General features: G+C 44.2%; 1 protein-coding gene across 6 annotated transcripts in view; it reads right to left on the bottom strand.

Annotated features, from left to right (window-relative positions):
* Window positions 1-9,626, bottom strand: part of MEGF11 (multiple EGF like domains 11) — a 254,466-nt gene extending 244,840 nt beyond the window's left edge. For 4 of the 6 annotated variants that reach the window (XM_077185612.1, XM_077185615.1, XM_054641787.2 and 1 more), the window contains exon 1: window positions 9,174-9,383. The gene's annotated coding sequence lies outside the window, so the exon portion shown is untranslated. The other 2 variants (XM_077185613.1, XM_054641786.2) reach the window with 2 other exon arrangements.
* Window positions 9,627-13,859: the final 4,233 nt, after the last annotated feature.

Raw genomic sequence — 13,859 nt, 5'->3', positions numbered from 1 at the left:
ACATAGTGAATGACAAGCTACTATGCTAATATAAGAAAATACTTGTATCAAAGTTGGTTTTTTCTTGTATGACAGGCAACATGCAACACAAGACTTCTTTGAATTCCTACACAGATGTCCAAGATTTTAGCTGGGAAGAGTCCAGCTGGCAGCTGGGGTTCAGTGTGAAATGCAAACACTGCAGCTCTGCTCTCTCCTGGCTGGGTCAGGTGGCCTGAGCAGGGACCACATCTGCTCAAACATCTTTCTGCCTGTGTTACCTGAAGTGACACAACTTCTAAAGGCTGCATTCCTCACACTGCTCCCCAGGATGATTCAGGAGAGCAGATGTGCTCACCCTCACACACAAGGAGTCAAGCTCACCCCTCCCTCCTAACAGGGCTATTTTTATGCACACTGATTTGCACCATTTCTTCTCCAGAGCTCTGATGCAGGACTGAAGACTTCACAGCACTTCTTATTTTTGCCACCCAGTGGAACAATTAAGTGGTATGCAAGCACCATGAAATATGGGAAGAAGATGCTTTTAAATTTGAAAAAGTAACTTTTCTGTAAAGAGAGTCAAAGACCTCAGGAGCATGGGGGATTCTTGGGGTGCCCTGTGCAGGGCCAGGAGCCAGACTTCAATTATCCTTGTGGGTCCCTTCTAATTCAGGATATTCTATGATTCCATGGTTCCCAAATGGATCCACTGAAGTAAATCCAGCACTAATCCAGGCATTGTGCTGCCTGTTGGCAATGGCAAAACCAAGCAATGGCCAAACTGAGCCCATGTTCCATCAGCAGGAGGAAAAGCAGCCCAGACACACCAGCCCTTCCCTCTCTGGGTGCTGCTTTGAGCACAGTTCAGTGGCACAGAACAATCAGAGCCCACATTTCCATATCCCTTTGGCTAAATACACCAGGCTATGTCAGCAGCACCTCTGCAAGCTGAGGATATTCCCCTTCAGCAGCCTGCTCATTGCTGGGCTGGGTGTGAGCCCCAGAGCCTGCTCCGTTCACAGCACCTGTGCAAACATGTTTCTCTTACAAAAGTCAACAGAGCTACGAGTTTATATTCAGTTTCCAGTGCACATTATTTTAAGTACATCTCCTGCCTTTCAATGCCTGCATGCAAAAGAAAACCCCAACCTTAGCTCTGTACTACAAGGGGAACACAGACCCTAAAATTCTCCTCTGGTTAATGCTCTACCAAGCTGTCCCTCAAGTGGGAAACTTAATCCTTAAGAAAGCCTAAAAGGAGGCTGGGGGAATAAGGCAAAAGACCTGCAGGACCATAGGAGAGCAGGGGGAAAACCCATTTGCAAAAAATTGGGAGGATGCTTGGATTGTCTAGAAAGCATCAGTGTTAGATGCTGGACACTACTCAGTGCAGCAGCATCCTGCTAATTATTTCTCTCTCTTTCTGTCAGGCAAAAGGCTTTTGCACAGCATACACAGATCTGATTCCTCACTTCACATTCTCAAGTCAGTGATTCTGAGTGAGCCTTTAATCTGTTACTGAATTTTATTTAGTTGTCTCTTTGTCCCTTCTTGTTTATTTTCTGAATTGTGTTTCTTTTTCTCACTTTTTTCTATATATAAGTGGCTTTCTGTGTCCTTCCTGCCCACACACCTCTGCCTGCCAGGCTATTTCCCATTGCCTTTCTGTTTAACATCGTTTGCCCCTTACTCAGATTTCCCACATTTTTTGCATCTTACAGATCAGAGCAAGAGGAACAAGCTGAGTTTCCAGGCTGGGCTCAGATCATCCACAAACAATCCCACGGAACATATTTTGAGAAATAAATTTCACTTACATCTTCATGAGCCAGAGTGGTACAATATAAATCAAAATAGAGTAAGAAAAATAAAACTTTCCAGATTCCTGTGGATTGGAATGGATGTAGCATCTGCCTCAACTGTTAAGAACACCTACTGCATTCACTCATTTGCTACCTTCTGACCACAAGCAGCAGATGGTATTTTGTCATTGCACAGACCTCAGTTCCCATAAATCACAATTTCTGCCCTGCAGCATTCATAACCCAGTGCTGGGTAACAAGTGGATGGATCCTCTCCTGCAACAGGCACTGCAAATGAGTCTCCTTCCATGTGCAGCTCACAAATCTTTCTGTATATTTGACCAGCATTATTTATTATAAATGAATATTTTGTAAATATAATTTAATAAATTATATAAATAAATTATAATAAATATAATTTAATAAATGTAATTCACTACTCTTGTCATTTTGGTGACATTCCCAGTAGCCCTCACTGCACAGACTCCATCTAATCAATCCTCAATTACTATTAACACATCCTATAGGCTACTGATGTCTTCCCTGCCCAACATATAACACATCATTTGAGACACTATAATGGCACTAAAGAATCCAACCCAAAAGGACTTCCTGAGGTTATTTACATTCACCACCACCAGAGAAAACTGATTTGTTGGAGTATTTAATTTTCAAGTACTTTGCAGTGTTCTGGCAAAGTTATTACCAGTAGTTCTGGTCAGTGACTGCAGTTACTGTACTTTGCTCCTCAAAATAAGTTCAACATAACTCAGTGCAATGACATTTCCAGCTGAAAGATTACCTCCATTAGTTAGGGCTACATCCAAAAATCATCAGGGAAAGCTTACAGAAAAACAGCAAAAGCATTGCTCCTGCTTTCTATATGCTCAGCTCTGTCATTCTGGAACACTACAGCTATCAAAACTCATCATGTCTAAACTGAAGCTCAGAGTTACAAATGATAATTTTCAAATTTGTTCATTCATTCATTTACCATAAAGTTTTTAGTCTTTCTTCACAAGTAAAATGAAAAGCAGGCAGTATTATGGAAGGGTGGGATCCATCTCTCCAAATTGAAGTACAAAATTTGGGTGCCTGGCCTGGTCAGGACCAGCAGCCTGCCAAGGACTACCTGGATTTCCCAGATTTCCATGGAGGAGGGGGGCAGGTGTCATGTCCAGAAGGCAACTCATCCTAAAGGTGACATCCCCTGCCAAAACAAGCCTCCAAAAACCCAAACCTTTGCAAATAAATACAGGCATAGAACTCCTCTCTCCTTGGAGTTTCAGGGCATGACTGCTCACATGGTGTTTGGTGAAAACATTGCATAAGAACACCAAGAATTACATTTTCTGATGCTTGAATTGTGTCTATAAAATAACTGACTGGTCCTGTTTGGTTGCTAAGATGTCTACGTGGAATATGCAAGAAAAAAGAAATTAGAAGTGGAGAAGGGGTGAAGAATATTGCTACATCAGATATTTTTCCTCAGTCTGAGGAATGGAAGGTGCTATGACTTTAATGGTTTTGATTTGCCATATCCATTTTAAGTCACAGAAGTTAATACAAGTTCAAATTAATCAGCCAGCACTTCTTTAAAATGATATTTACAACTTGTGCATTTAAATGAAGGCAAACAAAAGTAAAATTTATGCTACAATAAAGTATTATTGTCTTAATTCTTTAACAGAATTAAGCTAGCTGTGGCAAGTAGATAAAAGCCCTTTGAAAAGTGAAACATTGCTGCAGTTTGTCTTGTCAAGGCTCCTGCTTCTGAGAATATTGATGGTTTTCCTGTTCCTCGAGAACTATAAATGACACAGCAGGTCAGTGAGACAGTTCCCATCTCAGTCTGGATATTTCCATCCAGAACTAGGGGATAATTCAGTCTCCATCCCCAGGTAACCCCAGCCTCTCTCTTCCCACGGCCAACAAAGGCCTTAACTCTGGACTTCCTCCTGAGAAACAAATCCCATAGCTTGTGCTAATGCCACGAGCTGGCCAGGGCTGTGGAATGACAAGGAAAGCAACCAGAGAGCAGGGTCCAGCCCCAGCACCCGGGCAGGGGCACTTTGTGCAGTGGCTGCCTGTCAGGAGGTACCAGACTGCGATGCACAACTCATGTGACACACTGAGTGTCAGAGAAGTCACCTCCCAGTGTCCTGTGCTGTGCCAACAGCGTGCTGGCTGCTAAATGACTTTACATTCTTCTTTATTTTTCTGCAGAGCTTATTTTAGAAAGGTTGTATATCAATCTGGAAAGTGCTGTGAACATGATGTTATCATAATGGTACCATATGCCAGTTGACTACTTACAAATCATCCATGCTTCCCTCACTTGGTAGATTTTAAAAGCATGATAAAGAACTTGATTCTCCTCATGCTTACACTGGATTTATATCAGTGCACCTCCATGTTTTATACTGGTAAAAAAATATTTGTATCAAAACCTCTACAAAGCTTTAAAGGCTCTTAAAACAGCAACATCCAAACAATAGTTTTTACTATTCAAGTAATTGTCTCAAAACCAGATGTGAGTGTTAAAGACTCAAACATATAAAAAAAGTAGGATATGCTCCCAAAACACCTTATCCATCCCTGCAATCTACAGAAATAGGTTACATCCTTTAACTTTAAAGCTCTTTAAAAAGCTTTAAAGCTGTTAATTTCCCTTCCTGGTTTGGCCCCTTTAGGAGGCCACAGTGAATTCCAATACTCCACCTGATCATTTCTCTATAGCATTTTCCTCCTATCTGTGTTCCAGAGAAATCAGATTTTCATGAGTTCACAACACTCCATAAACCTTGCAAAAAATTAAGTTCTGTAAGACTTGTGATAAAGCAGGAGGTTAGCAAAGGTCTAGATCTTAACAAGGAATCCAAGATAAAAGGCTAAGTAAAACCTCTGAATATCTGAGCTTAGGAGAACCTGAACCTATTTCCACTTATATCTACCAGTTAAATATCGAAATAATAAAAAAAGACAAACCAAGCAAAAAAAAAAAAAAAACCAACACAAGAACTTGTTTACAAACTCCTCACTTGGGCAACCTGTCAGCTGTCATATTCTGACAAGTTTTATGGTGCCTTTTTGACCCTTTAAAATATTTTTCGGAGTGACTATTAGCCCTTATGAAATGTTTTTGGTGAAAAAAGAACTGGAAAATGAACTAGGTGAAGTTAGAGCACAGAACTATTTTCTCTCAGCTACTCTCTTACTCCTCCTCCAGGCAGAGCACATGTTTAGCAGTGAATCTCATTGCAGCCTCGTGCCTATTCATTCATTCATTAGCCTTTGTTCTCGAGCTGGTGCCAGGAGCAATTCTCAGCGCTAGTTCTTACTGCAAAGGGAGAAGTGAGCCCTAAAGTTCTGCTCTTGTTTGCAATCTGGTGTGAGTTGGGTGAGCTCTTCATTCCCGCTGCATTTCTGTGAGCGGGCTAAGTGGTGACCTTCATCTTGTACCTCTCTGCCTCGCTCACAAAGAAGCTTTCATACAAATTTCAATAGCTTCCCTTTAGAGCAGCAGCCAGCCTAGAGAACCTGCCTGGAGGGCTGAGCTCTACTGGTCAGATCCAAGTGTTTGTAAACACACTCATCCTGGAGAATTCTGCACTTGTGTTTGGTCATCTTGACTGAACGCCTCAGATTCTCTGGGCTGCACCCACTCTCACAGCTACTGAGTCTGATCTTCACAGCAGTGTGGGATATTGTCTCTTCATGAATTTGGTACTTTAGCTGTAATTCATAAGGTAACGGTCACATTCTACAAACTCTTAAACAAAATTCCTCCTCTCTACCTGCGCACATCGATTGCACATTACTCACAGGACTCACAGAGAAGTGTCATGTGGCTGAACTCTTCTGGCAATCTCAAACTGATTCTGTCTGGGATTTGTCTCCTCTGAGACTGGCTCTTTTAATTTTCTACAAGCTTTTTCATGTCTCACTCTTTAACATACAGAACTTCTCCACTGAGGTTTCAATCAGTTTTGTGCAGAGGAGCATACGGGTGGATCTGGAAGCATGGTCAGTCTGCACGGCATAGAACAATGAAAGGGAATTTTTTCTATCTTTTCCATTAATGCCTGAACAGCCTTTCTGGGGGAACTCATTTATTCACAATGGTAATTGTAACTATGTCATTGATTCAGGGTTTTACTATTAGCCATTTTTTGAACCATGTGAGATAGTCAGGGTCGGATGCTGTGGCTTTACAGGGATCCCAAGCGCTATTTGGGACACATGAGGAAAACCAAGATGTCTGCATTGAGCACCAGATCCAATGAGTGTCTCCCAGGACAATGGAATTCTGGCGGAGCAGCAGCTGGAGACCAGGCAGGATACCCTGGGGAATGTAAGGGGATTGTGAGACCTGAATCCTACAGGCATCTACGGCATGGTCTTAGGTCCATCACCATCCCTGAAGAACCTCCCAGGGACTTTGGCTTTGAATTGGCAACAGATTCTGCCTCTTGCAGCCTCACAGGTTCCTTTGCATGGATAGGCAAGGCAGAGAGGGGCAGTGGAAGTGCCTTCCATTCATGCACTCCTCTGTGAGGTGCAAGCAGAACAGACATATTTGGATAAGATGACAATATGACAGTAAATGTGTGAATAGGTAATTCGGACCCAAAGGGGACCAACAGATGATGGTTTGGGGGAGCCCACCACACTCCATGCACCTGGGAGTACACAAAGGCCAATGGCAAGCACAGATGCTGCAATAAGAAAAAGGTAAAAACCAGTGCAGGCACCACACTCCACACTCCCCAGTGCCTGCAGCCCCCATGTTTCTAGAAGGAGACTTATGGCTTTTATATAAAGTAACTGTGAACTCTGTAAAATCTCCATTTAAATTCCCGACCCAGAGATTTGCACAGCAGTACTGCAAAAAGTAGTAATTACACGGAAGCTTTTTAATATGCACTGGTATGCAGCACTTCCCTTTTTAAGCTGAACAACCAAAGTAGTATCATAAATATTATATTCAAATAGTAACCCAAACCACATGGTTTTGAAAACAATAACCAAGCACATGCTTTGCGGGAACACAGAATTAGAAATGATTTCACATACAAGGATAAAAGGTTTGCAAGAATTGTGATCACGCTAGAGAGAAATAGTTTATGCTATTTCAGACTGTACTCGAAGGTATTTTCACAGCTCCAATATAATTATCTGTTTTCAGTGATTTATAGTTTTGCCGTATGCATTTGCTTAAATATTAATTCTGCTGCCTGGTGTTTAAAGCACGATGGATTGTTCAAAGTGAAAATAGCTGAGTGCCTCACTCACAGTAAATATGGGACTTCTTAAAAGGGACTGTTGGCTTCTGTTTGATTCTTTGGACAATTAATTTATATTTAACTTTAAAAAAAACCAAGAGATCAAATTAGGCCTTTTTCATAAGTAAAAAGCTGGAGCAACGTAATGCAGCCTACTAGTAAGTATTTAACAGCAGCCAATTGGGATTTTTTAACTAAAATGACAGAATTTTTTTAAGTAGGTGACTGGAAGAGACTGGAAATAAAGACAATACTGAGACTGTTCAAAAAACAGATCATGGCCACATGACCATTTCGATGTTTCATATGTTGAAACACTTTCACCATAAAACTCTTGCAATTCTGTAACCAATTTACTCAGGTATCAACAAGAAGCAGCAATGAAACTGAACTTAAGAGTTTAAACACTGAAGAAGCCTCCAGAGGTTGTTACTGACAAATAAGCCTTGAAACTGATTTTGCAAACATATTTCACACAAGCTTATTAGCATTTATTAACCTCATCAAAGACAATTTCAGGTGTCCCACACCAACTTTAAGAGACTCCAGAGCAGGGCCCATGAACATCAACTTGTTCATAAACAAGAACAGATCTGTGCTCTGTAAAAGATTGGCTAAAATCCAGCCCTGTGGTGAGGCTGTTCAGTCGGTTTGGTCACCTTTATTTAGCAGCACTATAACCAAGGCAATGGACCTGAAAGAATCCATCCACCAGGCACTAACTACTCTGAGAAGGAAAATTTGTGGGATTTTATTACAAAGTAGACATGGGAGGAAGGTCCAAACAGCAAGAGGGACAGCAAAGCTCTGGATGGACTCTAGGAGACATCTAAGCATGGGAAGGATTCTGACTCAGACTTGAATATCCCAGCATAGATCTTCTCAGATTTCCTTAGCCCAATGATGTGAAATTGAGATACAATGTCCAGCCACTTAACCTGAGATTTCTATTACAAAATACAGGACTGAGCATGACAGGGGGTGGGATCTCCCCCATCTGACAGGTCGTGGAAGGCACACAGGCTGCTCCATTCTCACTAATTTATGTGTTACATACTTCTGTTCTAAGTCAGGGGGCAATAAAGACATGAATTGTAGCCCTCCTTTTAGTTAACTCCGGACTTTCTTCCTGTGGGGAGGGAGGATGGGCTCAGCCCAGTGTGCAGTGATCACAGTGATCACGGGAGATTTATTTACCGAGGAGCGATGGCTGCCTTGGGTTCCCAACTACGGATGCCCTGCCCGCGGCTCTGGGTCAGTCGGGTGCCCCGTGCTAGCGCTGGGTGCCCGGCACAGACAAGCACAGGCGCCAGAGCTGCGCGCGGTCCCTGCGGGCCCATGTCCTGACACTGCCAAACTTCTCTCTTTGTTAGGAACCATCTGGCAGCGTGGCCAGAGCCCTGCCTAGGCAAAAGAAGGCAATGTTTGGCAGCAGCGAGCAGCACCAGTGAGAGTGAGATTCCACCCCCTCGCCAGGCTCTAGAAACGCAGGTGTCGCTTACACACCGCATCCTACAACTTCTCCGTGCCCCAAACACCTTCTCCCACCAGGAGCCCCGGCAAGTACACGCAGGGGAAGCCACTACAGCCACTACAATCCGAGCAGCGAGCGCCAGCCCGAGTCCGCTCGCCCGCGCAGCGCAGCAGCCCGAGGACGGGGACACGCGGGGACACGAGGGGACCAAACCCGTCTCCTGCAAGCAGAAGAAAGTTCGTGCCGATACAACACCCCAGTAAACCACGCGGGGGGCAGGAAGCCGCTTCTGAGAGGAGCGCTGATAGGGGAGAGTCCTAATAAAGCCGTAAGATCTCACCCACGCACACATCTCCTAGCTCAGCACTTCCAAAAGCATCAACGAGAATGCAAAGATTGAGGCAAGGGACCGGAGAGAGACTGCCTCCCCCCGGCTCGTCCTGGCTGCCTGGGCAGTTCCAGGAGGAGCAGGGCAGGGGCTCCGTCCCTGGCAGCCGGGGGTGCAGAGGATGCTCCTTGCCCCGCAGCAGCGCCAGGAACAAACGGGGCGTGGGGAGCCGCAGCTGCGGGCACGGGGCTCCGGTGCCGCGTCCCCGGCAGCGCCCAGCGCTTGTCCCGACTCGCACCTACCTCGGCGGGACCCGGGTCCGGCTCCGCGGGGCTGCGGCGAGGGACGGCGGCGAGAGGCGGCGAGCGGAGCCCGAGCAGCCTCGGCCGAGCCGGGGCCGCTCGCACGGGGGCACCGCGCCGGTGCCGCTGCCCAGGACGGGCGGGCGATGCTGCTGCGGGGGACTCCGGGCGCCTCTTTGGCTCTGTTAGGAAAGTTACCGCGGCCACACGACCCACCTTAAACCCGCCTCCCCGCAGGACCCGGGGGAGGGGGAAGGAAGAGGAGGGCGGGAGGAGACGGGGGAGGGGGCTCGGAGCCGTTCTTTTCCCGGCGCAGAACCAAGTCACAGCAGCATCTCTCGGGCAGTCGCTCCGGGATGCAGGGCTGGGCGCACCAGCGCATTCCCGGCTCTCGCAGGCGCTGGGCTGAGGCTGCGCTCCGCTCCCCTCCCCCTGGATTCTCGCTTTGACGTGCGGTACCAGCTTCAGAGCGCAGAAACTTTCCCGTTTCCTGCGGCGCTGACGCTGATTTTTGGCTTATTCGTTTGGTGATGGTTGGTTTGGCATCTCGTTATTTATTTAACCGTTTGTTGTTTCGGGGAAGGGGGATTCTAGTCCCGATGCCTTGGGCTTTGTGTATGTGTTTTGGGGTTTTTTCCTCTGCCCGATTCAATTAAAATACATTCAATAGCCTAGAAGGACAAAGAATCAGACTGCCACCCCGGCATGCCAAGGTTGCCGCCCGAACATGTGGGAATGAGGAAGCAAACTGTAGCCGAGGCAGAAACACTTGGTGGCTCAGCAGAGGCAGGAGATGGGGGGAAAGCACGGCTCCCTGCCTCCTGCGGCTCAAACACCGCGGTCTCCCGAGCAGAGACCTCTCAGACTCCGCGGATGTGCTTAGAGGGAGATCATGCAAACTTCTGGACCCATTTCAAGGTGCCGGGTTTGCAAGTAGCGGCACGCACGCAGCTGGAGGAGCGGGCACACACGGGCAGGCACGGGCAGCTCGCAGTGCCTAAAGCAGCCCCGGCACGGGGAGACGCTGCCTCGAGCCGATACCACGCGGGGTTCAGGGGATGCTAATGGGGGAAAGCGCCGTGGAAATTTTACCTCTTCTCTAGCATCCTCTACCGTCCAGAGCATCTGCCCTTGCACTGTCACATCGACTGCATCGCTGCTGCTCCCGGGTGGCTCTGTGCCACTGCATGCTCAGGGAGGCATCAGCCAGGGAATGAGTCGCACCCCACGGTTGTCATTTTCTTCCTGAAAGATGTACCAGAAGTTACAAATACATAATGATTAAAATCATTAGACCAAAAGGCTCATGACAGGTGATTTGAACAGCTGCACTAACTTAGCTCTTAGCCAGCAATCTTATGCTTGCACAGGCTTTTCAAGATGAAATGCTCTACTTGTGTTAGGTGCTATTACTGATTATATTCTAATTAGAATAACAATATTGCCTGTGATCCTGCTTTTTTAACATCTCAGTGTGCAGGAAACACAAGACCAAGTCCCTTTTTGATAAAGGACCAAAAGGATTAATAGAACTTTTTTTTGTCACCGTAGCCACACGATGAATCCCCACATTGTACAGTATTTTATGTCCATATGAGGCTGCCAAAATCCTTTGTCCTGCACTGTGTGTTTCTTGGTCACGTGCCAGTGCATGACTGCAGGTGATGGCAGTGTTTCAAAAAGGACATTGTTTGGGCCAGGATTGGTACATTGGCTCCATAAGGGACTCCCTGCAACCTCCCAGCCTCCCAAAAATCTCCTTCACTCCAGCACTGCCTTTGTGCCCCCAGGTTCCCAGCCCTGCCTTGCCTGGCTGTGCTGGTTTGCAGCATTCCTGAGAGCCTGCAGCAGCCCCCTGAGCCAGCAGCATGGGGCAGTGGAGGATCCCTGGGTGCTGGAGTGGCTGCTGGAGAGGTTCCTCCTTCCCTACCTCTTTTCCAGGCCCAGTTCTGCTCCCTCCCTGGCTCCACAAGCTATTTTTCTTCATCACCCATGGCTAAGGCAACCTAAGCAGGTTCTGCAGTAGTAGTGGCACCTGAGGTGAATTCCTCACTATATTTCTCCACCTGTTTTAAATTATTTTTTACCAAAATCCTAATGATGAATATCAATAATAAATTAGCAATCGTGTTCGTTTATTAAATTATTTTCAATATTTAATACAATTCAATAGATCAAATTTGAACTTGATTTATTGAATAAATAAAGATAATTAGGTTTTGTTGTTTGTCTAAGAATATTAAAAACCACCAGTCGCTCTATACTGATGGCATTGTTTAGAACTCAGTTTTGTCACCAGTTTCCATTTGAGGAACTATTTAGCATCCCTGATTTTCCTTTTTAAATGGTAAGAAATGCACAGAGACTAAACCAGACTGCTTAAAATGAATTAAGCAAGCCTGCTGCGACAATTTCTTTTTTCTTTGTCTTTCAGTGTTCTCTGTAAAACTTTCCAAAGAAGTGGCCTGTCAAACTCTGAGTTCTCTGGACACCAATGAAACCCAAGATATTACATTCTGCTGTATGACTTTTGACAGATATTTCAGGCAAAGCATTCAGCCCCGCTCTTCTTGCTCATATAAAATCCCACCCAGCTCAGTAATTTCCCATGGAAAGTTCTGGCATTCTCTGCACTGTGGTTGTCTGCTTGCAGGGGTGTAGATGTCAGTAAATGCCAATGGATGTGGCTATGGATGCGTCTCCATTTGAGGCTGACTGCTGGAACACTCATTTCTTCTTGGTGTCTATTTAAATGCAGCCACCTTCTAAAAGACATTCAGTACAAACAGCACTAGATTGCAGCACACTGGTTCTAGTTCAGTGCTTCTGTTTTTAAAATGTGTAGTTTACAAAAAAGATATATAAAAAAGACAGTTTGGCTTCTTTCTTATTATTGTTGACTCAATGAGTCTGTGCTAGAGTTATAACTCTGTAAACTCCAGCTGAATCTTCAAGCTTAGCCAGATTCTTTCATAAATCAGATTGAGTTGTTGAGATTCTGAAGGACAAAATAACTCTCAGTTATGAGTGCACAGCTTCAGTTTGGTGAAATGATATCTGGTTATCCCCAAGAAACCTGAGCACCAACATGAAAATGAGAAAAGAATTTGAAAGAAAAAGGGGGAAAAAAGTTTAGGAGTGTATTACAAGAGTGACTCTGCACAGAAAACTGCTTAATAATTCTGCTGATAAAGTGTGAGCCAGAGAAGAATTCATTTCCCTCTCCCAGAGCTCAGCTGGGGTGACAGGAGTTTAAAGAAGAGCAGCTCTTTCATAAAGGTAAGCAGGTATGTCCTTCACACAGGCAACAGGAGCTTGAAAACATTGAAGTCACTGCAAGCTCTGCTGTTGACTTTTGGGAAGGCAGAATTTTACCCTTTGAAAAGATCTGCTGAGTAAAACCAGCCACTTGTACACATTTTCTCTTCAAAGTCCATTCACCTTTCAAGAGCATTTTGCTGCTTTCATTTGCTTGCTTCTACATGTCCAATTCAAAACCAGCTCCTCTCCATTTTTTCATTTTCCATATGTTCTTTTTGCTTAAAGGGGAAATTGGGCCTCAGGAAACAACAGCAAACTGAATCCTGCTAGTGTTTGTAAAAGCACAAGTTACCAACACTGGAAAATGATTATACTGTTAATATCAAAGCCCAAGAAATTAAATATGCATCATTTGTGTCCGAATGAACAATTACTATTGAAAATAATGCCTGAAAAAGAAAAACAAAGCTTTTCAGACATAACATGAATTTTAACTTGTTTTTTTTTTTAGAAAACCAATCAGGGTTTTAGTTTATGCATCATTCTGTTCCCCACAATAATACTCTGTCTGTGCAATCAGTGATGATAAATGGTACATAATTGTAAACTTGATATTGGTTTTCAATATTGAATTCATCATCCTGTCCTCTTAACACATATTAAATACTTTAAAGAATTTATGTATTTGTTTGATTTATCTGTGATTTTTTTCCAATATGTAAAATTTATTAGTTTTCTAGTTTTTGAGGAACTAAGAGTAGACAACATCATTAATAACACTGAATAATAGTGTTGGCCTCATTTATGCCTGACTCCCTTTTACCAATACAAAGTGTCCAAATCAAATACAAACATATTAGTTGTAGGCAGTGTAGAAAATACAGGCTGAACTAGAGCCAGTTCTGCACAGGTTTTGTTTGACTTTCCCAATCCATCCCTGATCTCTCCAAATAAGGACAGCAAGAATCACGTTCATTTATCTTTTCCCACATGATGGACCCATTACAAATACAAAGATTCACTCAAATTGTCTCAGTGCTCTCAAAGAACAAGTAATGAAAACATGATCAGAAAACATAAATCCTGCATTACGGTACCAAAATATACAGGAAATGTTCATCTAATTCCAACAGACACTAAGCATTTAGGGCCTGGTTCAATCATGCCAATTGTTTTTTTCATTAATACAGCTTTTAAGTCTGCTCTCCAAGGCTAATAAAAAGGACACTCAAAATGAGTTAAGAACTGGCCAGTGACCAAGTGGTTTGTGTAAATCTTGACCTATAGGAACTCAAATTCCACTCTTAATCCTGTGTGTATGACCATCATTCTTAGTGTCTGCTATTTCTCTTCATCATGGTTTCTGCTCTGCTCCAGGGCATGACATTATTTTCTGCTTAGTATGATGTAAATTTTAAAATAAAC

This window comes from Agelaius phoeniceus, chromosome 13 (genome assembly GCF_051311805.1).
Source record: "Agelaius phoeniceus isolate bAgePho1 chromosome 13, bAgePho1.hap1, whole genome shotgun sequence".
NCBI classification, from domain to species: Eukaryota; Metazoa; Chordata; class Aves; order Passeriformes; family Icteridae; genus Agelaius; species Agelaius phoeniceus.
The sequence above is the reverse complement of the archived record's forward strand: the minus strand, read 5'-3'. Positions and strand labels throughout refer to the sequence as shown.